Consider the following 14810-nt stretch of genomic DNA (forward strand, 5'->3'; position numbering starts at 1 on the left):
AACAGGCTACATGCACACAACTCAAAATGATTGGCCCTTTGAGAATTGTTATTTTCTGGATAGGATAAAAGCACAGTAAGACAGCGGTGTTGGAAAATAAAGCCTATTTTTCTCTCTCATTCTGGAAATCAGAATTTTGGCTATTTTCAGGCAGATATCACTCTGAGCACCATTGATGGGGGTGGGAGGAGAAGAAAAGAGAGACTCAAATTCAGGTATTTAAATAAAGTCCAGTAGATTTTTTAAAGACAATCAAAAGTCTAAAATTAAGCACTCATATAGCATCAACTGTTCTGTGTTGTGCAGGGATATTGTCTACATGAGTTCCAAAGGCTCTCTAATGGGATTCTGATGGATACTTGGAGTTCCTCAAACAAGTACGAGGAGGGGCAGAGGGATAGGGAGAAGCAGACTCCTTGCCAAGCAGGGATCCCAATGTGGGGCTTAATCACAGGACCCCTAGATTATGCCCTGAGCCTGAGGCGGATGCTTAACCCACTGAGCCACCCAGGCCCCCCCATTGTGAACCACCTTAATAATTCTTTTGTAACAGCTAATTTTTCACTACTAGCAATCATTACAGCATCACAATCCAGCAAAATCCCATCCAATATCTTTCTTTATAAATAGGTTAAACACTTATTTTATTCAACGATAAATATTTTAAACCATTTACGTGGTCGCTTCTCCATTCCACCTTTTCGATTTCTTTATTAGATTTACTCCTAATGTCAAGGAGAATAAATGCTGGGAAGTATAGCTCCTGAGCACTACATAATCCAACATAAGTATTTTTATTACCATAAAAAAAATCACATTCTGCATTTTTCTCCATAATTTTTATTAATTTTATTGGATAGTCAGAGATTATCTTTAGTTTTTTGAAGTCAGTGTACACATTAGATTGACAATGACCCTGTTAAAGAAAAAAAAGATATTCTTGACACTCCATAAAGTGGGAAGGAAGACTTTATTCAAGACGTGTGATAGGTGTTAAGACTATCACAACAGGGGAGGGAGATGGGGATCAACTCTAAATATAACAAGATTAGTGGGGATTTATAGTTAAGGAGCAGATTAGGGGATCAGTGGATAGAAAATTACTAAGAGGAGACATCAAGGGTACAGTGGAATTTTTGCTAAACTGATCAAACAATTATTGCTGAAGGCAGGTCAGGGTGATCAAGTATCACCTGGGGGATGATAGGGATGAGGAATTTGATCTGCTATTGAGGCTGATGGGAAATCAGGGGTGGAAGGGTTCTGTTTAAACTGGCTTAACAGGCTTCTTGCTTAAACTAGGCTTTGCAAAGACAGGGAGAAGACGGCTCAGGGGACCCTGACTAATGTTTGGTCAAGGAAAGTCCTCATCAGTTTTTAAAAAATTCTTACTTTACCAACAGACTGTATTCTATTATTTGCATCTGCTCATGCTGTTCAAAACACACTGGCTTTCTCAGGATTTCTTGAGTGTACCCGGCATGCTGCCTATCCAGATGCTTTGCACTTGATCTTCCTTTTCCTGTAATTTTCTTTCCCCACATATTCACATGTTGTCTTTCCTTACTTCTATCAGATCTTTGCTTAAAATATCTTAGATTAACCCAACCTAAAATTACAAAAGCCATACCTACCCCCTAGCCCTCTCCCTTTCTTCCTGCCTTTTCTCCTTATAACTTATCAACTGAAATTATCATAAAATAAACATACATGTAATACACATCTATCATGTGTGCATCGATTTCCCATATTTTCTCTCTCACTGTGTGAAGTCTCTTTGGGGGTGGGGGATTGAAGTTGTTTTATTCATTTGTGTAATCCCAGCACTTAAAACTGTCCTTAGAACTGTATGATAGGGAAAGCGTTCCACAAATATTTGTTGATAAGTGAACATACACAGCTTTGGTATAGTCTTTCTTTTAGGGTAGTTATTTAACAGTTTATGCCCCTAATTCCTATTGTTATTCTTTTACATAGAACTTGTTTTGCAACTGCATTTATAGACCATGCTCTGTACTTTTTATAGTTCACAGGTAGGAAATCTTCAACTTGGAAAGTGCATATAATTTTATAGAAACAACATAAAATCGAGTATTCATATTAGATAATTAAAGTAGGTAGTTACTCTACCCTACATAATTTGTAAGAAAAAAATCAGAGTGATTATGAAGCACTTGTGGTAGCTTTAAACTGAATCATTGATAACTAGATTTACATGATTCATTTCATGTAAAGCTACAAAATTTGTGAGGTATGGTTTAGAGTTATAGCTTATAGCAATTTAAGTGGCTGATATAATGATCACTGAGGATAGATTCACATGTACCACTATTGATTCCTAAGAACACAATAAAAAAAAATAGTTATGAAGAGTGAGGAAAATCAGAAGTTAAATAAAAGCATCAGTCTTTCAGGCAAAAATTCTGCTTATATTAGAAATTTTCTGAATTCTCTTTTCGTTTTTAACAATACATAGAATAAAAATGATTTTATGGAATTGTGATATTACCTTCAGGGGTTCCCAGAGACCTCAAATAAATCGGTCAATATCTATCAATTAACTAGCAAAGATGGTCTGAGCAGCACTTGGAGAAGAGGCATTTGCAGCTAATTCGTCCAAATTTCATTATTTATATAGAAATCATTTCTTTTCCAAAGGAAGATAGAAAAAGTTGACTGAATGGAATATAATTATATATCCTCAGAATCATCTCATTTCAGTCATATTTTTTGAAAAAAATTAACAATGCCTTCTCAAACTAATTAGGACAAATGAAACTCCATGTGTCTTTGGGACTTTACATATTTTGATAGCATAATCTGAATTATAACTTTTATGACAGTTTTTCCCCATTAAAGATGATATTAGTTGTGGGTTTTTCATATATGGGCTTTGTTATGTTGAGGAATTTTCCCTCAACATCCACTTTATTTTTTATCATGAATGTGTTGTACTTTGTTGAATGTTTTTTGTGCATCTATTGAAATGATCATGTGATTCTTATCCTTTCTTGTATTAAGTGTATCACATTGATTGATCTGCAAATATTGAGCCCTAGCAACCCAGAAATAAATTCCATTTGGTCATTATGAATGACTTTTTAATGTATCATTGGATTCAGTTTGCTAGTAGTTTATTGAGAATTTTTGCATTAGTGTTCATCAGGTATATTAGCCTGTAGTTCTCTTTTTTCTTTTGTTTTTTAATTTAAATTCAGTTAGCCAACATATAGTAAATCATTAGTTTCAGATATAGAGTTCAGTAATTCATCATTTGCATATGACACCCAGTGCTCATTACATCTCATGCCTTCCTTAAAATCCATCACCCAATTACCTCATCCGTTAAAGCCTAGCACTGAGTTACCTCATCCCACCCTCTCCAGCAACCATCAATTTGTTTCCTATAGTTAAGAATCTCTTATGGATTATCTCCCTCTGTGATTTCTTCCCATTCAGTTTTCCTTCCTTTCACCTACGATCCTCTGCACCGCTCCTTATATTCCACAGATGAGTGAAACCATATGATAATTGTCTTATTTCACTCAGCATAATACCCTCCAGTTCCACCCATGTCGATGTAAATGGGTAAGGGGTAAGATTTCATTCTATTCTGATGGCTGAGTAATATCCACATATATTCATATTCATATTCATATTCATATATATATATGAATCACATCTTCTGTATCCATTCATCTGTGGATGGACTTGATCAAGATAAAAAGCCTTTGCACAACAAAGGAAACAGTCAACAAAACTAAAAGACTGCTTATGGAATGGGAAAAGTTATTTGCAGATAACATATCAGATAAAGGACTAGTATCCAAGATCTTTAAAGAACTTATCAAACTCAAAAAAAAAAAAGAAAAAGAAAAAAGAAAAAAAAGAAAAAACAAAACAAAACAAAACAAAAAAAGAACTTATCAAACTCAACACCCAAAAAACAAATAATCCAGTCAAGAAGTGGGCAGAAAACATGAACAGATATATCTCCAAAGAAGACCTACACATGGCCAACCAATATATAAAAAATGCTCCACATCACTTGGCATCGGGAAAATACAAATCAAAACCACAATGAGATACCACCTCATGCCTGTCAGAATGGCTAAAATTAAGAAGTCAGGAAACAATGAATGTTTGCAAGAATGCAGAGAAAGAGAACTCTCTTATACTGTTGTTGGGAATGCAGGCTGGTTTTTAGCTTGCCTTTTATCCTGAATGATAGCCTTGCTGGATAGAGTATTCTTGGCTGCAGATTTTTTCCATTCAGCATGTTGAATATATCATGCCACTCTCTTCTGGCTTGCCAAGTTTCTGTTGAAAAATCTCCAGCTATCCTTATAGATTTTCCCTTGCAAGTTTATGACATCTTTTTTCTTCCTGCTTTTAAGACTTTTTTTTTTTCTTTATCACTGTATTTTGTAAATTTAATTACAATATGTCTTGGTGTTGGCTTCCTTTTTAGGATCTTGATAGGAGTTTTCTGTGCTTTCTGGATCTGGATATCTGTTTCCTTCTCCAGACTAGGAAGGTTTTCAGCTATTACTTCATCAAATAAATTCCCTGCCCATTATTATCTCTTCTTCTTCTGGCCATCCTATAATATGAATGTTATTACATTTGATGGAGTCACGGAGTTCCCTAAGTCTATTCTTGTGTCTTTTGTTTCACTTCATTGCTTTCCATTAATTTGTCTTCTAGGTCATTAATTAGTTCCTCTGCTTCGTCCAGCCTGCTGTTCATTGCATTAAGCATGTTCTTTGGTTATCCCAAGACTAGTATTTGAGAATATCATCTTAAAAATGGAGGAAGGGGGACTAGAGCCTTGAATATTGTGGGCAAGACTTATAATAAATGCTAATGGGAAAAAAGTTAGCTATTAAAATTAAGCTGATCAAATAATTTTGAGGACTATTGATAGCAAAAGAGATTTCAAGTAGATTTAATAAACGGGCTCTTTTTGTTTTTAAAGATTTTATTTATTTGTTTGAGAGAGAGTGAGTGAGAGACAGAGAGAGGGCACAAGTGGGGGTAGGGGCAGAAGGAAAGGGAGAAGCAGACTCTCTGGCAACAGGGAGCCTGAGGTGGGCTCAATCTCAGGACCCCGAGATTATAACCTGAGCAGAGGGCAGACACTCAACCAACTGAGCTACCCAGGCACCCCTGAACTGTTCTGACTTTTTTTCAGAGACTCAAACTCTAAGAGAAGAATTCAAGACATTGAATGGTGGAAATATGAATTAATTTAAGATGCTTGGGATACTTGCAAATGGATAATCTTACTAATAATATTAAGTAACTGAAAGTAGTCACTCAATTAACTATGATACCTAATCAGCTGCTTGGAAAGCTTCTGTTTAAAACTGCACTTATCCAAAATGTGTTCCACTTAACTGTCATGTGGCATTTTGTCTCTACTTTCTGTTTTGTAATCTTCATCAGGAATTCATGCTTAATGCTACATCAGGTAATTTAGCAACTGGTCAACTTCCTGCTGGTTTTAAATCACGTTTTCTTAACCAAGGCTTATTCATACAAACAAATCTCCAGTGCAACCTAATATGTGTAGGCTGTGAAACCTTTTTTCTTATCAGTTACTTTCAGGCACCCAGTGTCTTAACTATGATATCAGATCTTGGCCTAGATTTTTTTTTTTTCTGCATTAAACTATGTTGTCCAGTCACCATGCAGCATTTCTTTGGCTACCTAACTCTCTACAGTTTCATAATCTTGGAATTCTTGTCTTTGTGCATTATCTGTATCTCAGGAACTCATTCTTTCTGTATACTGCCAATGCCAATTTGCCTGTTGACCGCATGACAATCTCAATAAAATACACTTTTCCTCTAGTCTATACTTAAATACCTAACAACAGATGTGTCACAGATACAATCAATAAGAACAGAAGAAGGTCAAAATGTAAAGTGGGGCCTGGAATTCCACCACCATGTCAGGCATTAACACCCTTGTTACTTAACATTTTGATGTTGGTGGAGTTCTGTAGGGCAGAGTTCTGGGGCAGCTAGAGGAGGGGATGCTCAGGAGGCAAGGCGGAGTAGTTTTTTGCCCACTGATATAGAATTATTTGAATATTTTATCCATTGGTTTTGCTGTACTAATTGTTAAGAATACATATCAGTCCTGTAATACTTGACTCAGTAGTCTTCTCTTTAATTACCTGTGCTAGGGTTACTATTTTTTTAAAAAAATTTTATTTATTTATTCATGCTGTGCAGATTTATTAGAAGCTGGCAGAAACTTGTTAAAGTAATCCAGCAATAGTAAAAGAAGGCAATAAATCAGACAGAAGAGAATGTCTTCATTGTGATTTCAGACCAGGGGAAGACACTGCCATAGATGACTCCTAATTCCACCAATAATCGGCTCTATTTGTTATGGAAGCATTGAGGACAGAACACACGGTATTTCACCATCATTCTTGTGGACTTTATGGCCCACCTTTGTAGACTTTAATTACTTAGGCTATACAAATAATAGCATTGGTGAATGAAATATGAAAGCTACCTTCTATATTCTTCAGCCAATTAGGATGTACAGGTGTAAATAATGCTTATCCTACCATAAACAAATCACTGTGATAAATCAATGATTATTATAGTTTGCTTTATTTATATAATTATTTATAATATTATTTATCAAAATAAAATAACAATTTTGAGCACTTATAATTTACTATGCACTGTTTTAAGGATTTCATGACACATAGTAAATAACACATTAATACTTACTGTTCTATTAGGATAATAATGAGCTCTTATACCAGTAGGGAAAGTGAGGCATGGAACATTTTTAATTGTCCAGTGTTGCATAACCTATAAGAAATACATAGAATATGACTAAAATATTAATGACCAAATCATCTATGTATGAGAAAAAGATTCAAATTGCCTTGAAAGTCCAAGCCCTCTAAATTATACTGTAAAATTTTTCAGGTTTTCAAGACAAAACTAAGAAATGAGGAAGAATATTATCTGAATTCCCAAGATGTTTTCTTGGTACCAAGTACTATAACATAGATACAGTGTTTCACAGCTGTGTTAAATATTATATAATTATTAAATATTTACATATTAATATTAAGTTTAAACATTTCAAAATGCTTCATATTAAACATTGTAATATTAAATATTATGATATCTAAACAATATACATTTTATATATTGTATAACACATAGATCATGTATTTATCTTCCTGAAACATTTGTATCAGGCTTTTGTAAAAGAAAAAAGTTGTCCAAGCGATTTCTTCAGAATAATATTATTAAAAAATTATAATAATATTATAAAAATATGACCAAATTTACCTCAGCATTTTCTTACTCATTCCTAAATTATACTTAAGACTTTAAAATTATTGGAGGTAGTCAATTCAGATCTTGTGCTTATGGTAGCATTTTTACCTTTATTTATTTCAATACAAGAGAACCACCTTTTTCTAAACATAATTCTGAATGCTTTGGGGCCTTGAAGCTGAAGGCTTAAATAAACATTCATTTTACTGTCCTTTGATCTTAATAATTTCATACATGTTTCATCTGTTACTTTCTGAAAAATGAAGAAACCACAAGCAAAGTTTATGAATATTAATTGTTATGGTTATTTATACTTATTTTGTCTTTTTTATAGGTACAACTCTTTAATAAAATGGTAATGGAATCAATTGCCTTTAAAAAAACACATAAAAAATAATATGCATATTTTTCATTGGCTAAATGCCATATCTTTGCTTATACTAGCATCCCTTTTTCCTGTCTATCACTTTTTCCCTAACACATAGAAACAGATGTGTATGACACAGGGAAATGTATGTGATAGACAAATACTAATGGTGATAGGCTTTAGTTATAATATTTTTTTTTAGTTATAATATTTTTGAAAGTGACATTAATAGAGATGCTTTTATGGTTTCTAAGACTTACCTATGGTGAAAACTTGAAAACCAATACACTATAAAAATTATGAGAGGAGGCAAGTGTATCTCCAACCAACAAAGCAAAAATGAACATACTAATACTAGATTTCACAAAGGAAATGATGAAAAAACTTGATGTTACTTTAAAGATGTCATTCCATTGTCTTTTGGATTACAAGAGTTTGGGATATGTGCTCTTATTAATATTTGCTCCCTCTACATCTCATACAGGTTTTTTTTTTTTTTTCCCCTCTCTACCTGCTTTCAAGATTTTTCTCCATCAGTTTTATTTAACATTCTGATTATGATCTGCCTTGGTCTGATTATCTGTGTTTTTCTGTTTAGAGTTCTTTGAGCTGCTTCTTCTTCTTCTTCTTCTTCTTCTTCTTCATCTTCTTTTTTTAATATTTTACTTATTTATTCATGAGAGACAGACAGAGAGAGAGAGAGAGAGAGAGGAACGGACACAGGCAGAGGGAGAAGCAGGCCCCATGCAGGGAGCCCGACGTGGGACTCGATCCTGGGTCTCCAGGATCATGCCCTGGGCTAAAGGTGTACCACCTGAGCCACCAGGGCTGCCCCTGTTTAGAGTTCTTTGAGTTTCTTAAACTTGGTTAGTTACATTTTTTCTTTTTCAAATTTGCTCTTGCCATTAATATTAAATATTTCCCTAGAGTCTACTGATAAAATATCCTTCTTTTCCATTTGTTTTTACTTTGTACTTTATTTTGGATAAAGTTCTATGCCTTTTTAACTTCACTAGTCCTTGTGCCCAATCTGGTTTTAATCTCCTCTCAGTTTTTTTTGTTTCATTTCAGAGACTATATTTTACATTTCAAGGTCCACTTGGTCTTCTGTTTTATACTTAATAGTTCTATCTTTATGACAGTCATGCTTCTCTCTATATTTTTGTACATATTTATAAGATTTATAGTAGCTTTTTATTTTTTTCCTTATTCTTTGGTGGTTTACTTATTTATTTGAGTATAGTTGACATTAGTTTGAGGTGTACAACATAATGATACTACACATCTATATGTCATGCTATGCTCACCACAGTGTAGCTACCACAGTGTGTAACCATACAGTGCTATTACAATATCTTCGGTTATTCCCTACATTGTACCTTTTATTCCCATGACATATTTCATAGTTGGAAGCTTTATTTCCCACCCTTCACTCTTTGGCCCATCCCTCCACACTTCTCCCCTCTGGCAACCATCATTTCATTCTTTGTATTTATAGATCTGAATCTGCTTTTTGTTTATTTTATTTTATTTTTTTTAGATTCCGTATATGAGAGATAATATGGTATTTATCTTTCTCTGATTTATTTTGCTTAACATAATACCCTCTAGGGCCCATATTCTTTTGAAATTCAAATCAAAGAACTGAATTGACCTTAATCAACAAGAAAGAAGGTATTTTGGTAATAACCCAAATAGCCAGAAAGTAGCATTGTTATTTTAGAGGAAATATTAAAAAGCTTAGGGAAGGGACACCTGGGTGGCTCAGCAGTTGAGCGTCTGCCTTTGGCTGGGGGCATGATCCCAGGATCTGGGATCCGGGATTGAGTCCCATGTCTAGCTCCTCATGAGCCTGCTTCTCCTTCTGCCTGTGTTTCTGCTTCTCTTTGTGTGTCTCTCAGGAATAAAAATAAAAGAAAAAAAGAAAAAAGAAAAAAGTAAAAAAGTAAAATAGCTCAGGGAAAAGAAATATAAAACTCTTGCTAATTGCTCAAGTAACTGAGTTAATAATATTCAGTTGTTGCTTCAGCTTGATTTGTAGTGACTTAATAATTCAAAGAAACTGTCATATATTATGCATGTATACACACATACATATTCAGATATACAGCAATTTCTATCATACGCCATTCACAAAATTAGTCCTAGATGGATGATATATCAAAATGTTTCTTGAAAAAAAAGCTATTAAAAAAGCTATAAATATACCTGATTTTAGATTCTGACACTAAAGATAATCTCTGCATTTAGAACCTTCTTTCTACTAATTGATTTTTCTCCCAGTTATGGGTCATGCTTTCCTGCTGCTACACAAACATGGTAAATTTTTATGAGATGTTGGAATTGTAAAGTTTAAAATTATCCATATCAGTTTTAATATTTCTTTAAATAGTATTACAAGTTGTTTTTTCGTGTAGTCAAGTTATTTTAGGTCAGTTTGATATTCTTAAGGCTTGTTTTTAAGCTTTGTTATGGCATGGCCAGATTTGTCTTCTCTTTGAGCCTAATTTTGATCCATTCTCAAAGCATGACACTTTTAAGATGCTACCTAATGTCCTATGTAATTTTAAGGTTTCTCTGGTGTGGCAGTTGGGAACTCTTGTGATTTACAGAAATTATTTGGCTTACAGGGTCTGGTGATTTCTTTGGATTCTTACAGAATTTTTCCTAGTGCACGCAAAAATGAGGACTGAAAGATTAAAAGAAACTCCTATGTAGATTTCTAAAGTTCTGTCTCTTTCTGTTTTTCTCTTTTTCAGCATTCCGCCCAAACATTCTTTCTGTCTTTTATTCATTGGACTACAATATGTTTCTCTTCAATACAGTGAGGAGCGTTTTAGTTACCTCATTTTTGTGCTGTGGCCTAAAAGCCAACTTCAGACAGTAAGCTAAAGCAACCACAGGACTCAGATTGTTTCTCATTTCCTCAGGTATCACAACCCCGCATATCTTGTTGTCCAATGTCTGAAAACAAATTTTTAAAATTTTAATATATTTATCTGGTATTTTAGTTGTTAATGGCATTAAGGCAATTTGTCTGAAAGTTAAAGAGCCTGAAGGCAAGACAAAATAATTCTAATCCTAACCACATTATTTACAAAATCAAAGATAAGGGAACACTATACAACCCATTTATAGGACTACCATAATTCTGATACCAAAACAGACAAAGACATTATAAAGAGATATTATTCTGTATGATTGTAGGTAGCAAGATCCTTAACAATGTTAGCAAACAGAACCTAGCAATAAATAAAATGTATAACTTATGACCAATAAGTAGGTTTTTATCCCAGCAATGCAAGATGCTGAATTAATATTGAAAAACAAATTGTTGTAATTTATCACATTAGAGACTATGAGAGAAAAATGGATGATCACAACAGATGTATAAAGAACATCTGACAAAATTCAAACTCATCCATAATAAAAACTCTCAGCAAACTAGTAATAGAAAGAAAAAACAAAAACAAAAACTTCTTCATCCTGATAAAGAACATATGTGAAATACCTACAGCTAAGATGATACTTAATGGTGAAAGAGGGAGTAGTTTTTTTTTCTCTAATATTGAGAACAAAACAAGGATATTTGCTTTTATCACTTCCATTTAGTATTGTATTAAGATCCTAGCCAGTGCCTTAAAGTGGGGGAAAAAAATAACATTCATACATATCAGAAAGGAGTAGTAAGCTATTTTTATTTAACAACTGCAGAATATTCTGTATATAAAAATCCCATGAGATCTACAAAAAAGGCACATGAGTTAATAAGTTAATAGGGTACAAAATCCATATGTAAAAGTCAATTGTATGTCTAAGTGCTAGCAATGGGTGTTTATACGTTGAAATTAAAAATAAATGCCCTTTATAAAAGAACTTAACAAGATAAAACACTTAAAGATAATTTTATGAAAACATTTGCAAGACTTCTACAACTGAAGACTTCTGACCACTGAAATAAAGACCAATATAACTAAAGAAATACATTATGTGTAAGGATTAGAACATTTAGCATTATAAACATGTCCATTTTCTCTAAATTGATCTATAGATTAAATTCAGTTCCATTTATAGAAATGTAGAAATAAAGAGGCTGTTTCTAGATAAATATTGTAGACTTTTTGTAAAAAATAAAAAAGCTGTTTCTAAATCGATATTTTACCGCACCTCTGCTTTTCCACTTGGATTTTAAATTAATCTATTTCAATCAAGCTGCTATTAAAAACACATGTTGCAATTGTAACAGAGCCTAACCTTCTGACAAAGAATAAACAGAGCTGCAGGATGGCTATATTAAAGATGTGCTTTGCAATAAATATAATACATAAGAATAAAAAGACAGTAGGCATATAGTTTTCCCAGATGGTCATTAAAATACCAAGCTCTAGCAGATAGTGTCAGGGGTAAAAAAAGATTCAGTCAAGGAGTTCACATGTGTTCTTCAAACCTAACTGCTAAAAGCTGAATGAATATCATGCTATATCAAGGGGCAGAGTCCTTAATACCACTTTCCATCTAAGTATTTTAGTATTTCTGTGATACTATCAATCATTCTTTAGTTACTAAAGATACTTTATGGGAAAATATGCAAGGATTGGAAGAAAATGTACAGTAAAACTTGATATCCTGAGCTTTATAGCAATATTAGAGAAAACATGCTCACTCACAAACACTCTGGCAAATATATATACACCAGATAATTTTCATGAAAAATTATTTTCATGTTACAGGAGTTGAAGATCAGAAGAGTTAAATATAAACTTTCTAGACTTAGAAATCTGAGGACTTGATGGCAGAGCCATGATTTGAACTTAATTTTGTTTCATTTTAAAGGTTTTAAGTTTAAAGGTTTTAAGAATATATATGAGTATATATGCATGTATATGAACTATCATTTTTATTACATTTCAATTAGCTAATTACATAATACAACTGCTACCTTTATAAGGGATTGAGTATAAATTGTTAAAAAAAAACACAAAAGCTCCTTTATGTAATCATGTGGAATTTATTCTAATGATCTAAAGATGATTTGGTGATAGGATTCTTGTTATTATCTTACTAAATATTAGAGATTTTTAAATTTGTTTTTCAGATACTATGATTTTAGGATGTTCATATGCTAAGAGTAGTGAGAGGGAGGAATGAGAACAGCTGGAATATGGTCCCACAGGCAGAGAAGTTGGCCTTAGACAGAACCATGGATTGCCCTTCTGGAGTATTGGGGCAGGGGGGCTGTGGATATTTGAAGAATGGTTTTGTAGATTGCTTCTGAGAATGCATGAAATTTTTTCTCCTATTCTTTTTCTCAGTGGAATTAAAGTGAGGACATAGAACACACACACAAACACAAGAAAATAGTTAACATTGAAGACCTGACACTGCTATCTTGAGAAAGATCAGTTTGCAGAGTTGTCCTGTTACATAGATGTCTAGAAATTTGAATCATGGAAGCATTCATAACTGAGGCTGGCTCACAGTGTATAAACTGTTCAAAAAAATATTTTCTGCTGAACACTTATTTCCTACTAGGAACTTCAGATGTGGTACATGCTAGGCAAGAAAACCAGTAAGAATAGCCCCCAGGAAAAACTGTGGACACTGAATCTCTGAAGAGTTTCCCTGGTACAAAAGGTTTAATATATGTTGTCATAACTGGTTATTGAAGGAATTAAGCACACTCCATGTGACTCCACAAGGAGAGAACTTTTGCAACTCATACCTGGTTTCCTCTGGATTTTGTCCCATGTATCTTTTCCTTTTGCTGATTTCGCTTTGTATCTTTCATCATAATACATCAAAGCTATGATTATTAATGCATGAGAGTCCTGTGAGCCCTCCTAGCAAATAAACCTAAGGGTAGAATTGGAGACATCTTATCAGCATAAACCCATACATGTGCACGCACACTCTCTATATATACGATTAAAATATTGAACAAGTTGGGTCAATTATTTAACCAATTTACGGTGAAAGATCCCACTTTCTATCATTGTTGGGGATTTTTTAACCAAGGGTTGATATATGTATGAATATGGATAAATAATTATCTTTAAATATGACAAAAGGACCATAAGAGTTTTAAAATTCCTTTAACTTTTCTAAATTCCTAAAAACTATACATATAAGATATAGTGTTAATAATTTAGAACTATTGTGATCTTAAGGTTTGAAGAATCTATTTGGGTTTCTAATATACTATCTGCTTAATTAGAACTAGAGCTAATTCAAAATGAAGTATTAAAAATATTGGATAGGAAATATAAAAGTGTTTTATATAAGGATATAGAAGGTAGACTCAAACTAGAAAAAAATACATACTTAAGAAAACAACTTTAACATGTACTTTTTGTAGGAAAAGGGAAAAAAAAAACTAATGATTATTTATATTTTAAACACCAGTGCAGAGACAAAGAATTAGTGAACTGGAAATTGCATGTAAGAACATTTCTCAGAATTCAGGACATAAAGTATAAGAGGTAGAAAATATGAAATTGAGACTAAATGACATACAGGATGGATTATATGTGAAATCAGAGTCCCAATATAATAGAAAAGAGAGACTGTTAAAGAGGTAATATGGGAAATGAAATATTTCCAAAAATGATGATAGACTTGAATTTATAGTTTCGGGAAGCACAGTAAACACTAAGCAGCAAAAATAAAATGAAATACATTATAAGCCACATAATAGTAAAACTACAGAATGTTAAAATCAGAGTTACAGTAAAATATCCAGAGTACATAGGCAGTTTATCTATAAAAAAAATAACAACTTAATACAAAAATTGTCAATAGCACTGGTGAAAGCTAGAATGCTGTAGGATAATATCAAATTTTCAGAAAGAAGGAAATTCTCACACTGTAACCCCAGCTTAATGCTAATTTATGAATTAAAGTGAAATATAACATTTTATAATAAAAGAAACTAATAATTCGCTATGATGGACTTTGCTAAAATAACTTTTAAATGTTGAAAATCAAGAAAAAAATACCTGAGAAAATATGAAATTGAATAATCAGAAATTAATAAGTATGCTATCACATTCGTATTATAAGAAAATATCGACTGTATAAAACTAATGATAATCTCTAAATTTGGAGGGAAGAAGGCAGAGTTAACT

At 33.0% G+C, this 14810-nt stretch overlaps 2 long non-coding RNA genes across 5 annotated transcripts in view; one reads left to right on the forward strand and one right to left on the reverse strand.

Moving 5' to 3' along the window:
* The window catches only part of LOC112652243 (uncharacterized), an 85903-nt gene that overhangs the window by 47888 nt on the left and 23205 nt on the right, over positions 1–14810 (forward strand). The window lies entirely within an intron of this gene.
* Positions 1–14810, reverse strand: part of LOC112652242 (uncharacterized) — an 87779-nt gene that overhangs the window by 9827 nt on the left and 63142 nt on the right. For both annotated transcript variants that reach the window (XR_003131302.2, XR_007401657.1), the window contains exons 4-6: positions 13409–13539; positions 10531–10650; positions 6756–6839 (exon numbers count right to left, since the gene is read on the reverse strand). This is a non-coding gene — a long non-coding RNA (uncharacterized LOC112652242). The remainder of the gene's footprint in view (positions 1–6755; positions 6840–10530; positions 10651–13408; positions 13540–14810) is intronic.

This window comes from Canis lupus, chromosome 13, assembly GCF_003254725.2.
Source record: "Canis lupus dingo isolate Sandy chromosome 13, ASM325472v2, whole genome shotgun sequence".
Taxonomy (NCBI): Eukaryota; Metazoa; Chordata; class Mammalia; order Carnivora; family Canidae; genus Canis; species Canis lupus.